Raw genomic sequence first — 19,624 nt, 5'->3', positions numbered from 1 at the left:
GCGGTTCCTGACTATCTTTCCCACTCAGCATCAGCGTGAAACTGTCTTCTCTCCCCCGAGGAATGGGCAGAATCATACTTACCTTCCAGGACGGTTGTGAGGCCACTAGGAGTGGGGAATACCTAAAACTGCTCTGTAAACCAGAAAATGCTGTACAGTGTAAACTCTATTCCATTATAATTGGGCTTTTGTGTTTTGACTCTTGTTTTCATGGTTTCCAGTTCATTAATATCTTTCATTGTTTGCAATTTTATATCCTTTTCAGATATAAGGATATTTATATGCACAAGGTAGTACTGAAAACTACCATGCCAGCATCTTGGTATTCCAAAGATAACAGCCCAGCTACGGTGTGCTTAAAACCTCGACAATATTTGTTCTTCCCAGGGCAGAGAATCAAAGTTTTAACTATGCAGTCAGATTGCCAGAGGCCTAGAGAGAGATCTCATTTAAATGATGAACCAGTTCATTCTCTCACGAAAATGATGCAAGAATGTGATCTTCAACATCTCTCCAACATTTTCAGTAGCAGCAGATAATGTTTATTAAGCCCCTACTTTGTACCAGTCCCTGTATTAAACACTTTTAATGCTTTACCTTTGTTAATCCTGACAGCAACATTAAGAGGTGTTATAATTGTCCAGACGAGGAAGGTGAAGCTCAGAGAGGTTAAGTAACTTACCTAAGGGCACACCGCTAATGAGAAATGTCCAATCCTCTATTTTAATAGCCCATGTTCTTTTGTTCTACCCTATGTGTGTTGCAGGCAGGAGAACCAGGAATGTGTCTATCTGTGAAAGGGGAAGAGGGATAATTGGGAGATGGGGGTTTAGGCAAGTACAAGGCCACCAAGCCCTATGGATGCAAGGGATTTGGGGCAGTAGACTCTCCTTAACTTCAAGCTTCACTCCTCCGAGACTTTCGTTCTATCTTGCAAAGTTAGACGATGCCCAACAGGTTTCCCCGTAATCAGTGAAAAAGAGTATAAGTCTCTCCTGTAAAGGGTCGTCACTGCCTTTTTGTTATTTACACCAAGAAATGTGTGTGTGCATGCATGTGTCTGTGTGTGTCTGAGAGACAGACAGAGAGGCAGAGAAGACGCTCTGGCCAGAGAGATTCGCAGAGAAGTTTTCCTGTCACTGCACTCACTGTTTGCCAAACAATCACCCACATGGAAATAGCAACAGGACCACCAGGGCAATACCCTCCTTCTACTGTCAGTTCTCTAGTGCCCCAGAACTCGCTGTGCAACTTCGTGCAAGTTACCTCCTCCCTCTGGGCCTCAGGTTTCTCATCAGTAAAGTGAAACATCTAGATTCCTAGAATTTCATCCAGCCTTCAGACTGGAGGGATGCTCTCAGATCCATGATCTGTTTTTTTTTTTTCTTTTGCAGTACGCGGGCCTTTCACTCCTGTGGCCTCTCCCGTTGCGGAGCACAGGCTCAGCGGCCACGGCTCACGGGCCCAGCCGCTCCGCGGCACGTGGGATCTTCCCGGACCGGGGCACGAACCCGCGTCCCCTGCATCGGCAGGCGGACTCTCAACCACTGCGCCACCAGGGAAGCCCCCATGATCTCTTTTGCTATCACCACCTCCCTGAGGAGATGGGTAAGTCAGACTGGCCATGGGCGGCTGGGGGAAGGTGCCATGGTTGAGTGAAAGATCCTGGACCAGAGCTATTGACTTTTGACGCCAATTCCAATGTCAGTAGACTCCACCAAGCTGCCTTCAAGGGTGTGGACAGAGCTTGTGCAGGACCTATGCGTGTCTGTCCTCTTAAAACAGAAAGGATAGCACGCCGAAGCCACTGTGTGGGGGGCTCTGGCCACGCCAATGGATCAGTGTTTGAGGGCAGTTCCTTCGTTTATTCCCTCCTCCCTTCCTTCCTCCCTCCCTCCCTCCCTCCCTCTCTCCCTTCCTTCCTTTTCTTTGCAGAGGGAAGAGAACAGGTAGAAGTAGGAGATGCCGCCCAAAAGGTATGGATGGCTTGAAAAACTTGAGATCCCTGCCAGACATAAAAATAACTGAAAACAAAACAAAACAACACACACACAAGCATGATCTGTGCTGTATGTGTGTGTGTGTGTGTGTCTGTGTTGGCGAATGGTAAGATTAAAGAGCTAAGTGTGGAAAAAGCCCTCATGGCCACTTGTATTTCCTAGTTACTCTGTGTTTTATATGTTTGCACAAAGCAATGAGTTTCCTATTAAACAACAGGCCAATTTTCACATGTTAGAGGGAAAGAAGCTCCCCCACTAAGACGCACCAGCTGGGAGAGTTGAACTCACGACTCAACCTTCTCCACGTCTATCTGTTCCCTGGGATCCGGCACCAACAGTGCTACTATTCCAGGGCGCTTACGGGCAAACAGAACACTGGCCAGGCCAGAACCCACGCAGAACCCCAGTAGGCTGGGATCCAGCAGCAGACCACTGTTTTCACCCCAGGAGCTCAGCCTTCAAGAGCTGCAATGGTCCCCGCTTACACGAGGGGTCCCTTCAAAGTGGGTGAAACGAGACGCGCAGCAAGCAGGCTGTCCCGCGGGTGTGAACCAAGGGCCACCGCCGGCAGGGGACAATTTGTGGGGAACTAATGAAAGCCTCCTCCAACCCCAAATCCCACCCCCAACCTGGGTGGTGACCCCTCTCTGAACCTGGCTGGAAACTCTCCCGACACTCCAGGCAGAGACAAAGACAGGCCTCGTGGGGTAAAGAAAATAGCCCAAGCTTCCCTCTAGAAAGTCCTCGTGGTATTTGTAGCAAGTGCAATCTCAGACGATCACTTAATCTCATCCTTTGTTTTTGAATCTGCAAACCCTATATAATGGACCGTAGACATCTAGCACAGGGCCTGGCATGTAGCGTGTATCATACTAAATGGTAGCTGTTATTATAATATCTCAATAATTTCGAAGGTCTCTGTTAAAAGTTCATGTGCTGACAGGACTGCTCCGCCCCGGCCGTCGCCCACGAGTAAAGATGCCTTTGCTGGCTGGCTCGGGAAATGAGCTAGGGCAGTGGTTCTCCAGGTGTGGTTCCCTGCATCACCTGGGAATTCGTTTGAAGTGTGCATTTGTGGACCCCCCCTCTGAACTACTGAATCAGAAATTCTGGGGGTGGTGCCCAGTCATTTCGCACCCCCGCCCCGTGACTCTGACGCCTGCCAAAGCTGGAGAACTATTGAGCTCAGCAATGACTGCCAAGTCTGGCTGATGAGCAGAATTTCCCGGGAGTGTTTAGAGGAGAAAGGCAGGTCCCTGGGCCCATCTCCCAGGGACTCAGAGTCATCAGGTTTTGGGAAGCTGCCTGGGAGTCAGCATTTTAACAGGCTCCTCAGGGGAGTCCACTGAGCTAGAGGTTGGGTTTGTTGGGGAGAGGGGAGCACAGAGGCTGGGAGAGACCCAGGGATGGGGGTTCCTGGGAAGGGACTGGGAGGGCAGGCCTGGCAGAGCTGGGGGTGCTGAGATGTAAGACACACTGAAGACCAAAGTTTTCGTAGTTCTATAGATTATGAGATGGAATCTCCTACCATCTTCTCATTTTCCATCCAGGGAAACTGAGCTCCAAAGAGAAGTGACTATTCTAAGTCCATGCAGCTCATGCTTGGAAGAGCTGGGACTGGAGCCAGGGGTCTCCCTTCCAGAGCCAGCGCCCTTTCCACCGAGTCCCACAAGCTCATGCTCACGTGTTCCCTCCCTCTCAGCATCTCTCTCTGCGCTGAGCACTGAATCCACGCGCATTCCCTCAGTGTTGACCGTGAGGGTGAGATCTAGGGAGGAGTTGGAGTCAGACCTCAGACCTGAGTGCAAATCTAGCCTCAGTCACTGAGCAGCTGAGCCATCAAGTCACCCTCTCAAGGCCTCAGTTGCCATATCTGTAAAATGGGGATAAAATCTGACGTCACAAAGCTGCCGAGCAGGTCAGCAGCCGATGACTCAGGCGAAGGTGTTTCCAAGCTGTCCATCACCCCCACAAGCACAGGGGCTAGAGAAGGAGCAGGGCTCACTATGACCTCTTGCCTAGAAGCACTTACCATCTAGCTGAGGCAGAAGAAACACACTCAAGGCAACTGGAGAACGAGGAAGCGCTCAGCTCCACGCCGAGTGCAAGGTCACGCTTCAGTGCCTCTGCTCGGGCGCCGCTCTGCCTGGAACACCGGCCCCCAACACCCTGTGGGTACAAGAATCCCCGGTCATTAGGCTCACAGTCTGGGCCTGACTTTCCCCACCCGGGAAGGCAGGAAGTAAAGCTCGTTCGGCTCTGTGGCCCCAGAGTGTCTACATCTCCAAGGTGCGCTCAGGAAGTGGCTGATGCAGGTAGGGAGGCTTCTGGTCAGAGGGGCCTTAGAGACCTGGAAGGGCCTTTTCAGGGGGGCCCGTGCCTCAGAGAATTCCTGTAATGCCCCACTGGGGCAAGCATAGTGGGGACAAGGGCTTCAAACCAGCCAGAAGCCATCAGCCGACTCCTGGCCCTCCTACAGGCCCCCAGCGTGTCTATCATCCACCCCAGGGACCAAGGCTCTCAGGTGGGGTTGGTGGTTCCTTCACAGTCAGGAGGGGAGGAAAGTGAAACAGGAAGCATCAGCTCCACGCGAAGCGGCACCGAGATCTACTGAATAAGGGAAGACACTAAGCAAGGGGCAGGCGCACAGGAAACAGCGATCCAAACTAGGGCTCCCGAGGATCTGGTCATTTGTTTCTCCTGTTTCTCCCTCTTCTGGTCTGGAGGATCCAAGGAGGTGTCCAGAGGGAACAGGGCACTGCAGAGTGAAGAGCTCTAGAGACGGGAAATTTCTCCCACTGCCCCTAGGAGCAGTGTGGCCTTGATCATACCACGTCAGTTCTCAGGGCCTTTAAAATGGGTACCAGGTGAATAAGGAACTGGTGGCTCATTTCCCCCTGAAGGATAAAGCAAAGAACACAGCTAGCAGAGTGAATGCCCCTGGTCCAGCCAAGCAAAATAGGTTCAAAGCTGGCTCTGGGTCATGGCTGTGGTCTCTCCGTGGAAAACTGATAATAACAATGATGGTGTTGAGGGTGACAGCTCGTCTTTGCTGAGTGTGTCCTGGGCACCAGGAGCCGGGCAAGCACTTTTCATTCATTACGCTGTTCAATCCTCACAATGACCCTTACGGCGGATACTATCGTTATTCCCATTTTACAGTTCGGAAAACTGATACTCAGAGAAGTTACACCTGGGATCGTGGTCTGGTGGGTGGGGGAGGCAGGATTTGAACCCAGGCTGTCGGATTCCAGAGCCCACCTACTTTCCTACTGGAATCTTCTGAACCTGCGAGTCGGTATTCCACAGCTGGGAAATATGGGAGGATCTAGAAAGGCAATTACAATAATCACGTTCTAGACCCAGGACTAAGTCTGGAAAGAAAGATCACATTTGGAGCAAAAATTCAAAGTCTGCTGAATTATTCGCAGTACAGGAAACACAACTCAGGGACTTGGTTTAAATAGGCAGATCAGGTGTCCTGGAGGCAGCCCAGGCCTTCAGGGTAGACACCCTGGATTCTCGGCCACTGCCCCCATGCACCAGCCTGCTTAGCTGGGGTCAGGCAGCTGCTCTCCAGTCCATTTTCTCATCCATCAGGCATGCCAGGATATTCCTGCCTTCACCACCTCGCAGGTGGGCCCAGGTTAGCTGAGTCCCAGCAATGTCCACCTTCTCTCACCCCCAATTTTAAAAGATTTTGTCTCTCATACAGTAATTAGTTTCTCCATTAACAAAATAGCGAAGCATTTGTGTAAGTGCCGAAGTTTCTGATCAAAACAAAGTAACCGGGCTTCCCTGGTGGTGCAGTGGTTGAGAGTCCGCCTGCCGATGCAGGGGACGTGGGTTTGTGCCCCGGTCCGGGAGGATCCCACATGTCGCGGAGTGGCTGGGCCCGTGAGCCATGGCCGCTGAGCCTGCGCGTCCGGAGCCTGTGCTCCGCAACGGGAGAGGCCACAACAGTGAGAGGCCCGCGTACCGCAAAAAAAAAACAAACCAAAAAGTCCCCAAAGTAACCATTGTCACCCACTTCCAGCCCAGAGCGAAAACAAAACAACCCCCTAAACCCCCTACCACACCACAATATTTTTAGGCAGCCAGTGCCACTGTATCCTGGGTACTGTACAACGTCCACTGGTTTCTGGAATACTGACTCCCATTATGTGGACTTTTAGGAAAACACTGGCCTAAACAATTTCTGAGGTCTCCTCCAGCACCAAGTTCAACAAGTCTACAAAATCGATGCTGTCTCTTCGTGTGCTTGGCTAATTGTGAATGTCTAGTCACCGTTCTTCTTTTGTTTGCTCAGTCCTAGAAATGCAAAACCAGGGAGGACCCTTGGAGTCTAAAGGAGGTCATCTAAGGATACCCGTTGCGCAGGCCTCTGCCACTTCACACCGAGGGTGGAAAACACAGGGAACTCCTTGGGCCCGAGAGGCTGTAGCAGCTGAAACTATAAACAAGTTCAAGAAGTGTTTAGATGGACTCACGGAGGAGGGGACGACGGGTGAGGGGAATTAGGAGCATCGGGTCTTGTCCTTATACCCCTGCAGCTTTCCGTTTCCTGCTAGCAATACAGTGTCTGGTGGGCAGAACACTGACGGTTCCACTGACAGCATAGCTGATGTTCTCATGCAAGGAGGTTAAAAGAGGAAGGAAAACAAACAAAGAAAAAAAGAAACGAGTGTATATGATAGTTTCCTGCTTTGACATCTAACTTCTACGATCAGAAAAAAAAGAAAAATTTCCATTGTCGGAAATTTAGAAATAGAAGAGGAAACATAATCTCTGATTCCACGTCTAAGGATTAACTGCATTAACATTTTGCTATGTTTCCATCTGTGTGCCTGTTTTTTTTTTTTGGTACGCGGGCCTCTCACTGTTGTGGCCTCTCCCGTTGCGGAGCACAGGCTCCGGACGCGCAGGCTCAGCGGCCATGGCTCACGGGCCCAGCCGCTCCGCAGCATGTGGGATCTTCCCGGACCGGGGCACGAACCTGTGTCCCCTGCATCGGCAGGCGGACTCTCAACCACTGTGCCACCAGGGAAGCCCTGTGTGTCTGTTTTTTAAAAAATAAAAACTCTATGTACAACATGTATCCTGCATTTTTCATTTAACATTGAAAAGAATCACATTACTTAATAGACATACTGTTGACTTAAGGATTTCTACTACTTATTTACTTAAGAATGAATTTATTTAATCGTTGAATTATTTTATCATTCACCTCTTGTTGGACATTGTTTTTCTTTTCCTAATTTTCTACCGTATAAATAATGCTGGGATAGACATGCCTACTGACTTCTCTTTGGAGAAATAACAGCAAATCTCAAAATCTTGGAGTGCACCATTTAATAAGTTTCTCTTACACAGACGAAGGGCAGGTGAGGGACAGGCTGGCGAGGACTTCCCCAGGGAGCCCTGAGTCTTGCTACAATACCATTTTAAAGGCTCAGTGCTTCTGGTACTCCCCCATCCCGCCGTTTCCCCTCCTTCTCCACAGCTATTTATTCATGCTGAAGACTCTTGCCTTGGTCCCTGCAAAACAGAGCGCTTAGAGAGCTAAAGAGACCCGCAGAGAGCTGAAGAGACTCGCAGCCACAATAAGGACCTACAGGATAGCACAGGGAACTCTCCTCAATACTCTGTAATGGCCTATATGGGAAAAGAACCTAAAAAAGAGTGGATATATGTATATGAAGAACAGATTCACTTTGCTGTACACCTGAAACTAACACAACATTGTAAATCAATTATACCCCAATGAAAATTAAAAAATAAAATTAAATTAAAATAAAATTATATATACTAAAAAAAGACATTCGCAGCCACTGGGCTGCAGCTTCCCAGGACGTGGCCCTTATTAGAAATGCAAATCCTCAGCTAACAAACCCCAAACACCCAGCTCACCAGCCCCCCTCGCCGCCTGCCCGGTCGGGTGGCCCCTGTCTTCCATTTTACCTGAATGGGCTGAAAGGGAGTTGGCTGGGCTGTGGATGAGTCATCTGAGAAGGAAAGGGTCTGCCTGAAATGGAATCGTCTCCTCGGGGTTTCAATTTTACCCAATAAGAGGAAGTCAGTTCCTTTCTTCCCAGCCTTAACTCTACTAAAAGCCATTAAGCACTGCCAGGGACAGGAGACATTTATCTGTTGGTGAGTGTGAATGCTGCGTTCTGTACCTCCAGCTGGGATGGAAATTAAGCTGTTTACTTGGTGGCCGCCCCAAGGGACCGAAAGGAAGCTCTAACGTGATGGTACTTCTGAAACGCATTTTTAAAATCTCAGAGTCTCGGCCTCCGTTCCTGCCTGTAAAATCAGCAGGAATTTGCAAAGTTCATTTAGCTGAATTACACCCTGACCAGCACTGACCACCAAATGCAAATGGGGTGACCAGCAGGTGACCTCACCGAACCGGTTCTTGTTTTGGAAAGGGTGGTGGGCATCTGAAGGCTGTTGCGGTTGCAGTCAGGCTAGCTTTTACGATAACCAAGATCAAAGGGAGGTTTGGTACTGGTTTCCCAGGTGCGCTTCCTCTGCGTGTTCAGTCACATTCAAAACTTCACATGATAGAGTCCCTTTATGTAGGGCAGGCCACCCCCACAATATGTCTCAGTGACGTATTGATTACTTTGAATGAAAGTTACTTGAGAAACAGCCGGTGGCAAGAAATGACACTTAAAAAACCCATTCTGATCCCCAACTTTCCCCCTGAAAGTGGGGCATAAATCTCCCATGTGAAGGTACCCTCCCTATATCAGGAGGATAGAAAACATCCTTCTCACCAGAGTTAGGAAAGTCAAGGCTAAGAAAGCTATAGAAACAAACTTTGTTACTTCTTCATTAGTCCGCTACCCCAAGCACAGCCCTTTTGTTTTGCTCTATCTTCACAAAGAACTGTTTCTTCTTTGTCAAAAAGTGATATATAAACAGCGTGCTTTGGCCACTTGAGGGAGGGCATCCCGTTTCTACAGAACCTCCATGCTTATGAATAAAATTGGCTTTTTCTCCTGTTAATTGGTCATGTGTCAATTTAATGATTAGACCAGACAAAAGAACTCAAGCGAGGTAGGGGGAAATTTCCCCCTTTCCGTCCCCCTCGACGTGGCATGAGCAGGTTCTCCCTGTCTAGAACGACAAGCTCACTTCCTCATCAACAGAATTCCCTTCACAATTGGTCCATGCCATTCCTTCTGCCAGTCTGGGGGCCATTGCTACTTCAAAATGCCACTCCAAACTTACCTTTTACATGCAGAAAACCTGTCAGGCTGAATTCCATCTGAGGTCATTTATTTTGTATCCTTTTGGCACTCTTAACACTCAGAGCCCTCAACATGACTTTGCTTGTACATTTGGTCTCACCCCTAAGCTCCTTAGCACTGGAAGGTGGAGCCAGTCTTTTATGTTTGGTCCCTGCTATACTGAATGTTTGTGTCCCCCACCAAAATCTATATGTTAAATCCTAATGCCCAAGGGTGATGGTATTAGGAGGTTGGGGCCTTAGAGAGGTAATTAGGTCATAAGGATGGGGTCCTCATGAATGGGATTAGTGCCTTTACAAAAGAGACCCCAGAGAGCTCCCTTGCCCCTTCCTCCATGTGAGGACACAGCGAGAAGACAGCCATCTACAAACCAGGAAGTGGGCCCTCACCAGATACTGAATCTGACAGCTCCTTGATTTTGGACTTTAAGCCCACAGAACTGTGAGAAATAAGTTTCTGTTGTTTATGAGCCATATACCCAAAACACCATAGACTCAGTCCATGGCATTTTGTTATAGCAGCCCAAAGGGACTAAGGGTTCCAACAGTGCTTAAGTAGAGAGACTCTTGCCCTGCTCCTAGAATAAGGTGGGAGAGTTTTCATATTGTTCTTATTCTTATTTTCTAATTTATATGAATGTATATGTGCGCATATCCTTCTAAAGGGAATATAAACACGTTAAATAAATTCTGAAAAGTACAGTTCCAACCACTCTAACCACTGTTGTAAGTTCTTAAAGTTCTTTAGTGAGAGTAAAAGGTAACGGGCCTCGCTTACATGCGAATTCTGCAGTCAAACAAATGATTTTGGATTTGCAGATTTGGAGTTAAAGGTGTATCATAAGATGCCCTTGGTAGTGTAGTGGTGATTAAGAGGATGCACTCTGTCTGCGTTGAATTCTGGCTCAGCCACTCAACAGCTGTGTGACTTTGGGCAAGTTACTTAACGTCTCTGACTTTGGGCATACCCAGATTCTTTAAAAAATGTCCTTCTACTACACATACCCTTTATATATTCCTCGTTTTACCTAATGTCCCATGCAAGTATCTACCCTTATTATTACACAGTTCTCATAACCAACATTAAAATAGTCGTGCAATATTGTAGTCAATCACTGGTGCAGAGTTAAGTAAATGTTTTCTAACTTTTTGCTGAAATTCAGTATTTCAATGACTGTTTAAAAGAAGATCAATACCCTCAATCTGTGGGATCAATGAATTAGTATCTGCCATCTCCTGGATACTCTGTGTAAAACAGAAGCCAGCCCACAAGACCCTGGTAGACCCCAAACCCACTGTACTTTATGTTCCCAATGAGAACAACCTGGCACTAGTCATCCAAGAGCCCATTCACATATACAATCCATCATCCTCAGGGAGGGGTGGGGAAAATATCAGATGAAATAGACCATGCAGCGCTTCGGGGCAGCACCGCCCTGCCCCCCACCCCATCCCATAGTCCATCTCGGCCCACGTGCACTGGGGCTGCCTCCGTGCATCCACTCCCATCCGTACCCCGCACAGTCATCTCACGACAGCACGGGCGGCTCTCCGTCAAACAGGTGTGTTGTGGGAGGGCGTCTCCTGAGGTTCCGCGGTCAGACACTGGGAGCAACACTTCAGTCATGGCTTTCCCCGTAGTCCCAGGTTTTGGTTTTTCTTTCGATCAGTCCTCTCATTCTTTTTCCACACAACGACCCAGGCTGAGCTGGTTTGAGGACACACCCTCCCTTACGGCAGTCGCTCCTGAGGGATGTGTGTAGGAGGAGGACACACACACACACTCACGCACGCACACACACTCTACAGGAATTTTTGCTTCATTCCTCCTGAGCCCAGGTCTGTGTTTCTGCCCTGAGGTCAGAGCTGCCCTCCCCACAGACATCAGCGCCCACTTCACAGAAGTCCCTTTGTTCCACGCACACTGCACCTCACTCTTGACCGGAACCTTCTACCTGCCCCCCCAGGGCTCTCCTCTGTTCCAGCTCTTTTCTCCCTCATCTTGTCTCTGTTCTTAATACTTTCCAGGGGCTGTTGGCCCCATCCTACCATTTCCTGATCACTTGCTTATGGATTCTCTCCTTTTTTTCCCTAAAGATTCTGATTCTGAAGTCTGATCTGGGGCACCCTGGGCCTCAGTTTTCTCATCAGTAAAACAGGGTTATGTTAGTACTGACCTGCTCCCCAGAGGTGTGTGAGGATTAAAGGAGATAATACAGGTACAGCACCGGGCACAGCGCTTGGCTCCAAGAAAGCACGCAAATGTTAGCAATTATTACCTTTATCATTATCATCATTAATTAGAATAATGAATAACAACCCTCGGTTTTTCTAAAAAGCCGGAGGTTCTCCCATAGCTTGTCATTCCTACATTCCTCCATCTCAGACTTCCTAACCTCCCCCTAGGAATCCTACTCAACCCCACACCCTGATCTCCTGATTGGTTTTCTTTTCTCTGGACTTGAAAAAAATAACAAATCTGGATTAAGAGTCAGGAGATCTGAATTCTACTGTCATGAAAGAGTGAAAAGGGCTTGTGACCCTGGGCAAGTAATAGTCTTTCTGGGTTCCATCTCCTTCACCTGAAAAATGAGGAGATTGGACCAGAATAGCATTTTCCCAAGCATGTTCTGGAAGCTTCCATCACACTCGTGCTCCCCCCGCCCCCCGCCCTGAGCCCCTCTGGCCACAGCAGTGCCATAAGTGACCAACCTAGCACCCAGCTCCACCTCACTTAGCTCATCGTCAGAGCTGGGATACTGTCTACACTGCCTGGTGCCTCAGTAGATGATTACAGGGCTGATCCAGTCCCTTTCATTAAAAAAGAGGTTTGAAATTGGTGTAAATCTCAGCTCTGTAAGGGAGGAAAATGAACTGTCAGCTCTGCTGAAAAACTAGGACAAGGTTCTCTTTAGCAAGTCTCCAGGTACTGTTCAGGCAATCACTGGGTATCACGAGCCTTAAAATATACCCCTGCCTGGTACAATGTCTCCTGATTAAGCTGCCTGCCAGGCCTGGGGTATTTCAGGCGGGAATGGTGTATTTTAAAACCACACAATTACTAGTAGTTTGGAAGAACCTTTTGAAACACCATGCCAATCATTTAATTCATTTTCCAAGTCCTTTTTAAATGCAAAATATGCTAATACGTTGTTGGAGTATCCAGCAGAGAAACCTGCTAGAGACTGGGGCCTCTCTTGCTTGGAGGTTAAGCGGAGGGCTGGTGGGAATGGGGCGCAGCGAGAAGAATGGCCCATTTTCCCGCCGATGCCACTGGCTCAAGTGTTTCTTTGTGTTCCCTTCAGCTGCGAAAAGGTGCGATCACCCTCACAGGCACAGATTTGGGGCATAATGGGCTTCTTTTCTGCCCAAAGCCCAAGTCCTGCCCCTGGTAAGTAAGACATGTCCTTGAGTTGTCTGCTAGCTCCTCCTGGTGAAGAGGGGACAATGAAGGAGGGAATAAAGAAGGGGTGAGACAAATTGATGGCTTGAAGGAATAAATTACTTTAGGCCCGGAGGGGCTGCTGCAGCCTTTGAAAAAATGATATAAACCAGCAAGTCTCCATTTCTCTTACCTATACGAGGGAGGAGGATAAATTACAGACCAGGGGTCTCTCTTAGAGGATTCAGGTGGGTCAGCCTCTTTACCAAATATTACACCCATTTTGCCAAAATCCGCGGGCTTCTCTGTACCTACTTCGTAACTGATTCCATAATCTCATTCAAAGTTGCTGTTTATTTAATAAGTACACGTTACTGGTCCTACTCTGTATACCCAGCGCTGTGCTGGTCTTGGTGGGACAGGGGCAGCACACAGGAGTACAACACGGGGATCTAGCCCTTTATAGCTATCTTTAATTGAGCCTCTGCTATCTTCCAGGGACAATAAATGCCTGGACTGCAGAGGGAAAAACACACATCCACGCCCGAAGGAAGCGAGGCAGGCGTGGCAGCATCCCCACCTGTCCGGGTGGGAAAGCCGGAATGCAACCTACCGAGGCTCTGGCCCAGGCCTTGCAAACAGGTGGCTGACGCTGGATTTGGCCCTTAGATATGTTTTCTTTGACTTTATACACTGCTTTAAACATTTTGGGAATACCTCCTAAAAATCAAGATTTCCAACATAAAAAATGAATAAGGGGCTCCCTGGACTCACTGAATCCATACCCCTGCATGGGAACAGTCAGTGGGAGTTCAGTGGCCAGTATCCGCTTTAGACTGGGCGTGGATGCTCTAACTTGCCCACGTCGCCGCCACTCCTGTGACTTACCCCTAGCTAGCCTCCCTCATTCTCTTCACCTGCCTGACCTCTGTACGCATTTGGGTGTGCAAGCCTGACTCAGGACAGGCCCCTTACTTGCAAATGAGCAATCTGAGGCCCAGAGAGGTTAAGACAGAGAGAAGCACAGGTCTCTGCTGGACCCCTGGGTCTGTGCTATTTTTACTATGTCATCATGGGCAACCTAGGGGTACATGGTGCATGAAATAAACGAGGACCGTCATAACTACTCGATGGACAGAGGAACAAATGAATGAACAGATGGACCAGCCCAAGCCATAGATGCAGGCGTGCAGGGGCCACGGTGGGTAGGGGGCTGGAGGAGGCTTTATGAAGCGGATAGAAAGAGAACAGGCCTGAAAGAGCTCAGGAAAGGAGTAAAGAGTTCCCAGCTGACTTGAGGACCTGGAACCCCATTTATTTAGTTTAATTTTTGTGACTTTTAAAATGTGTTTTTATTGTAAAATAGGACATAGAAATAGAAAAGCATTCCCACCAACAGTGCAAGAGGATTCCTTTTTCTCCACACCCTCTCCAGCCACTATGGAGAACAGTATGGAGGTTCCTCTAAAAACTAAAAACAGAACTACCATATGACCCAGCAGTCCCACTACTGGGCATATACCCTGAGAAAACCATAACTCAAAAAGAGTCATGCACCACAATGTTCATTGCAGCTCTATTTACAATAGCCAGGACATGGAAGCAACCTAAGTGTCCATCGACAGATGAATGGATAAAGAAGATGTGGCACATATATACAGTGGAATATTACTCAGTCATAAAAAGAAATGAAATTGAGTTATTTGTAGTGAGGTGGATGGACCTAGAGACTGTCATACAGAGTGAAGTAAGTCAGAAAGAGAAAAACAAATACCGTATGCTAACACATATATATGGAATCTAAAAAAAAGAAAAAAGAAAAATGGTTCTGAGGAACCTAGCGGCAGGAAAGGAATAAAGACGCAGGCATAGAGAATGGACTTGAGGACACGGGGAGGGGCAAGGGTAAGCTGGGACGAAGTGAGAGAGTGGCATGGACATAGATACACTACCAAATGTAAAATAGATAGCTAGTGGGAAGCTGCCGCATAGCACAGGGACATCAGCTTGGTGCTTTGTGACCACCTAGAGGGGTGGGGTAGGGAGGGTGGGAGGGAGACGCAAGAAGGAGGGGATATGGAGATATATGTATACGTATAGCTGATTCACTTTGCTATAAAGCAGAAACTAACACACCATTGTAAAGCAATTATACTCCAGTAAAGATGTTAAAAAAAAAAAGAAATAGAAAAGCATATAACACACAAACATACAAATTATTTTCAACTATTTATGATTTTTTTTTGGTCTTGTTTTCTTTCTAAAAGCCATCAAAGCTACTTCAAAATCAGGGTTTTCTGTGCTTTTCAATCTGTACTCCCTGCAGAGTAAGAAACTACCTTACCCCTTCCAGCCTGATATGGTGTAGCAGAAACATCAGGGGGCAAGCAACTGGGAGACCCGGGGTTCAATCCCAACTTAGATGATGGGGAAGGTGGTTTACCCTCTGACCTCAGATGGGGAGACAGGACCAGATCTCTCTGAGGTGCCAATGTTCCAGTGCTGTAGGATTCTGTAAGGCCAGGAACGCTGGGGAGAACAGAAGGAAACTGCTAGGATGTCCAGGAAAGGAAAGTCAGTGATCCAGTCTCTTACTGGCTCAGGCCAGAAGCAAAACTGTCATCATGGCTGCATTAGAACCTGAAACCAGTCACCAGAATCTGTCCTAGATCCCTCCAGGTAATAAGATGTTGGTGAAAAGGGAATTTAGAGGTCACGGGCTCCAGGCCAGCTGAGTACAAGTAGTTTGGATGAGGGATGTGACTTGCCCAGGGTCTGATCCTGAGTATTAAATTGCATCCCAAAGGCTTTTCCTTCAGCCTTTATTCCAAGCATGGGCTCTTGCAAGGGCCAGAGGCCTGGGGACGTGAGTAGGAAGGCTTCTTGGGCCAGGCCTCTCCTTCATGAACGGGCATACACTTAAACTTTTGACAGTCCCTGCAAGACACATATGTGGCTATCTGAATTTGGGACTACAACACACATATGTGGCTGTCTGACTTTGGGCCTACGACACAGGTAGAATACCCTGAATTAATGTATTTTAAATGTAAACCTGCAGGAAGCTTACAAGACGATTCTATAGCATTGTATTTTGGATGTCAAAAGAGTTAACCTGCTAGTTTAATTATTTTACAGATCTTCAATTTCTATAATCAGTTTTAATATTTTTTTTCATATTTTAACATGCCAGGAGTCTAAAAAATGTGGATGTGGCCCGAGTCTCTCTCGATCTCGGTGAGGACTGACCCCAGGGCAGAACTTGAACACCAGAACCTGCGGGAGGCCCCTTCAGTCGTTGAATGGAAATGGGGATGGGGAGAGTGCAGTAAAACGAATATGGAACACTTCGGTCGCAGCCAAGGCAACCTGCACTCCCCATGTGCTTTCTAAGTGCCAGGAATGTCCAACAGCCGGCACAGAGATGGCCAGGCCCTGCCCGTGAGGCAGTCATGGCCTAGCCAGCCAGCCAGACACTGAATGAGCTATAAAGTGACGTGACAAGTACTGCAACTGAGAGACGCAGAAAGTGCTGGGGCACGTGTGGGGAGAACGTACATTCGCCTGAGGGTGGGCCAACAAGCAGATGAGGCGTTGGGAGGTGTGGCCCACGGAACAACGCCCCCTCCAAATAGGCCACGCCCTAACCCCCAGTACCTGTGAATATGTCCCCTTACATGCCAAAGGGTCTTTGCAGATGTGATTAAGGTTGTTGCCAAGGGGAGATTATGCTGGCCTATCCGGATGGGCCCAGTGTAATCACAAAGGTCCTGAGAAGTGAAAGAGGGAGGCAGGAGGGTCAAAGTCAGAGCGAAGCAGCTCGAGAAAGACTCAGTCGGCACTGCTGGCTTGGAAGATGGAGGAAGGGGCTGTGAGGCAAGGAATACAGGCAGCTCTAGAATCTGGAAAAGACAAGGAAATGAATTCTCCCTTAGGGCCTCCAGAAGACAGAGTCCTGCCAACGCTGTGCTTTTAGCCCAGTGAGACCCATTTCAGACTTCTCACCTCCAGAACTGTCAGAGAACACGTGCGTTGCCTTAAGCCACCATGTTTGTGGTAGTTTGTCACAGTAGCCCCGGGAAACTAAGGCAGGAGTAGAACCCAAGTAAGAGACAGGAGTCTTGGTGGACCAGTCCTGAATCGGTACCAACTGCCCTCTGAGAGCCTCTATTTCTCCCTCCAAAAAACAGGGGCTCTGGGTAGATGGCCTCTGTCATCCCTTCCCTTTCTGACACTTGGTGTCTTGATCTGGTACAGCATCCGCTGTACCAGATGGCTGGCAACTGGCGGTGAGAGTTGACAGAAAACAGCATGTCCCAGAGTGTGTTTGGTGGAATTTAAGTTCTATGGGCTGTGGATGAGGGTTAATCAGAAAAGAGGGTTATTCACGCAGCAAATCATTACCGAGTACTTCCCAGGCACTGTTCTAGGCACGGGGGAGTCAGTGGTGAACCAGGACAGACAAGGTCCCTGCCCTCGTAGAATTCAGAGCAGAGGAGTGAGCGAACTAGTGAAGAAGCCCATTTCCACTGGTCAGCAGACCACGGAGGAAATGAAACCTGGTGACGAGACAGAGTGGGACGGGGAGGCCTGCCACTCTCGGCAGGGTGGTCAGGGCTGGCCTCCCAGGGTCAAATGTGACTTGGTCCTACGTGACGTGAGATGAGCTGGGCATTTAAAGAAAAGGGGAGGGCTTCCCTGGTGGCGCAGTGGTTGAGAGTCCGCCTGCCGATGCAGGGGACACGGGTTCGTGCCCCAATCCGGGAAGATCCCACATGCCGCGGAGTGGCTGGGCCCGTGAGCCATGGCCGCTGAGCCTGCGCGTCCGGAGCCTGTGCTCCGCAAGGGGAGAGGCCACAACAGTGAGAGGCCCGCGTACCGCAAAAATAAATAAATAAATAAATAAAGGGGAAAGAAGGATGAAAAAATACTGAGCTAAATAGAGCTAAACAGAATTATGTATGAAGGAGTCCTGAGCGTTTGAACATATTGATTGGTCCATGTGTTCATTTGACACATTCTCTTATTGAACCAGGCAGTGTTCTGGGCACGAGGGATACAGTCCTGAACAAGACAGCCAAGCAAGAACGGGGGGAGCAGCATTAGTGCAGGGGAGACGGACAACACAGAGGTAAACAGACAAGTGTAAAATGAGGATGTGAAAGCAGGAACAGAGCAGGTAAGGGGGTGGAGGTCTGGGAAGACCTCTCGGAGGTGATGCTACCTGAGCGGAGTCCTAACACACAGGAGGAATCAGTGTGCAGCATTTCCCAATCTAACACGACAACGGAACCCTTTGTCATAGAGCGTCTCGCAGGACAACTGCTCCTCAGACGGGCCTTGAGAAAAGCCTGAAGCGTCAAGCTGGCGTCTGCACGTGCTCGCAGGACCGCAGTGGGCACGTCAGGATGGAGGCTGTGAATCTCATGAACGCAAAGGAAGACATCTCACGTAGAAGTGCCCCCTCCGGAGGCATATCAGAAAACAGGAGTGACTGGGAGGTCTCCTCCGATGGACTTGTGGATTTAGAAATCCCCACACTCTCTCCTGGGCGGCCCCAGATTCCGCCTTGGTGCTGCTGGAGAGTAGCTGAGAGCCCAAGATTATATGAGATGGGCTCTGCAGGCATGCGCAGGTGCTACTTTTCGCATGTCCCAGAAAATGGAAGAGAAGAACAGGAATCCTTTTCCTGGGATGTTGCGTCGTAAAGAACACGTATTTTTTGGGTTTTTTTATTGGAGTATATAAAATAGATAACTTGTATTTGTTTTTAAAGTGTATCTGGGTGACGATGATCAATGTTCCCATTTCCGGGGATTTTTACCCAAGTCCTCCTTCAGTCTTGATAAAGGAATACATTCTACACCCCAGGACCAGAAACAAGAACCCGGGGCCCAACCAGGGCACATCCTATCCTCATGGGAAGTCCACGCCCAGAGAGAGAGACTAACATCCTCTGCAAGAAGTCCCAGGGAGTTGCCCTGAGAACGAACGCCGCCGTCCCTGCGATGTCCTCTCCTGTCTGGAACAGGCCGTCTGGACTTTCTCACAGCTCAGATCAGCTGAGGCACATTATGTATTCAAATCCTGCGGCAGGAAGCCTCCCAGCAACGGCCATCCCGCCCGGGCTCTGTTCCTGATAAGCTGGGCTCCAGGGCTGCCAGGGGGCCGCTCTGAGAGGCCACAGACGCGGCCTGACCTGGCAGGTGGTGACGCCACTCATTTTCCACATTCCCTCCGCAAAGAGGTCAACGCAGAGACATATGGGAGCAGCCTTTGCACGAGAGCTGACATCTCTTTTGAGCCCCTGCTTCCCGGGAGCAATAGGAGGGGCATAGGACCAAGCACACGTGTGGTTCCTCTGCTTGGAAGCTCTCCTTGGCCCTCGTCACCTTTCTACTCATCATCTTTCCATCTCAGCTCAGTGTCACTTCCTCTGGGAAGCTGTACGGATTGGATCAGACCCACCATTTTGGGTTCTCACGGCACATCCTGCCTCTATTATGAGCATCTGAGACGGCTTCAGGCCCCAGGTCTGGCACTGACTGCGCCTTGAACAAATCCCATCATCTCCCGGGGCCTCAGTTACTGAAGGAAGGGGGTTGATAAGATGCTCTCTGTGGTCCCTCCCAGTCCCAGCACCCTGGGATTTCCCTTCCCAAAAGAAGAGCCCTGAGCACAGCATGTACCCAGTCAGAGGTCTTGGCCTTGGGCCATGACCTTGGGAAAATCCCCTTCCCTCTCTTCCATTTACCCAGCATTAAAATGACAGAGCCAGTTGCCATGCTGGTTTGCAAACTTTTTAAGGCATGAAATCCTTTAAAAGAAAATGCAATCTGATACCTAAAACAGGTAAGCGTGGAGCCACTTTGCTTGAAATAGGCACGAGGGTCTGGGAGGCCCTTTTTGTTTTGGCCTCTGAGGCACCTCCCCCAACAGCGCTCCTAAAGCGCAGCTGAAAACCGCCGCTCCCTTAGATGCTCC

At 49.0% G+C, this 19,624-nt stretch overlaps 1 protein-coding gene across 3 annotated transcripts in view; it reads right to left on the bottom strand.

Annotated features, from left to right (window-relative positions):
- The window catches only part of ZHX2 (zinc fingers and homeoboxes 2), a 172,037-nt gene that overhangs the window by 116,305 nt on the left and 36,108 nt on the right, over positions 1-19,624 (bottom strand). For 2 of the 3 annotated variants that reach the window (XR_009516643.1, XM_059995135.1), the window contains exon 2: positions 4,033-4,169. The exons of the other annotated variant lie outside the window; for it this stretch is intronic. The gene's annotated coding sequence lies outside the window, so the exon portion shown is untranslated. The remainder of the gene's footprint in view (positions 1-4,032; positions 4,170-19,624) is intronic. 3 annotated transcript variants of the gene reach the window in all.

Source organism: Delphinus delphis, chromosome 17, assembly GCF_949987515.2.
Source record: "Delphinus delphis chromosome 17, mDelDel1.2, whole genome shotgun sequence".
Lineage (NCBI taxonomy): Eukaryota > Metazoa > Chordata > Mammalia > Artiodactyla > Delphinidae > Delphinus > Delphinus delphis.
Note: the sequence above shows the minus strand (reverse complement) of the source record. Positions and strands in the feature narration are given on the sequence as shown.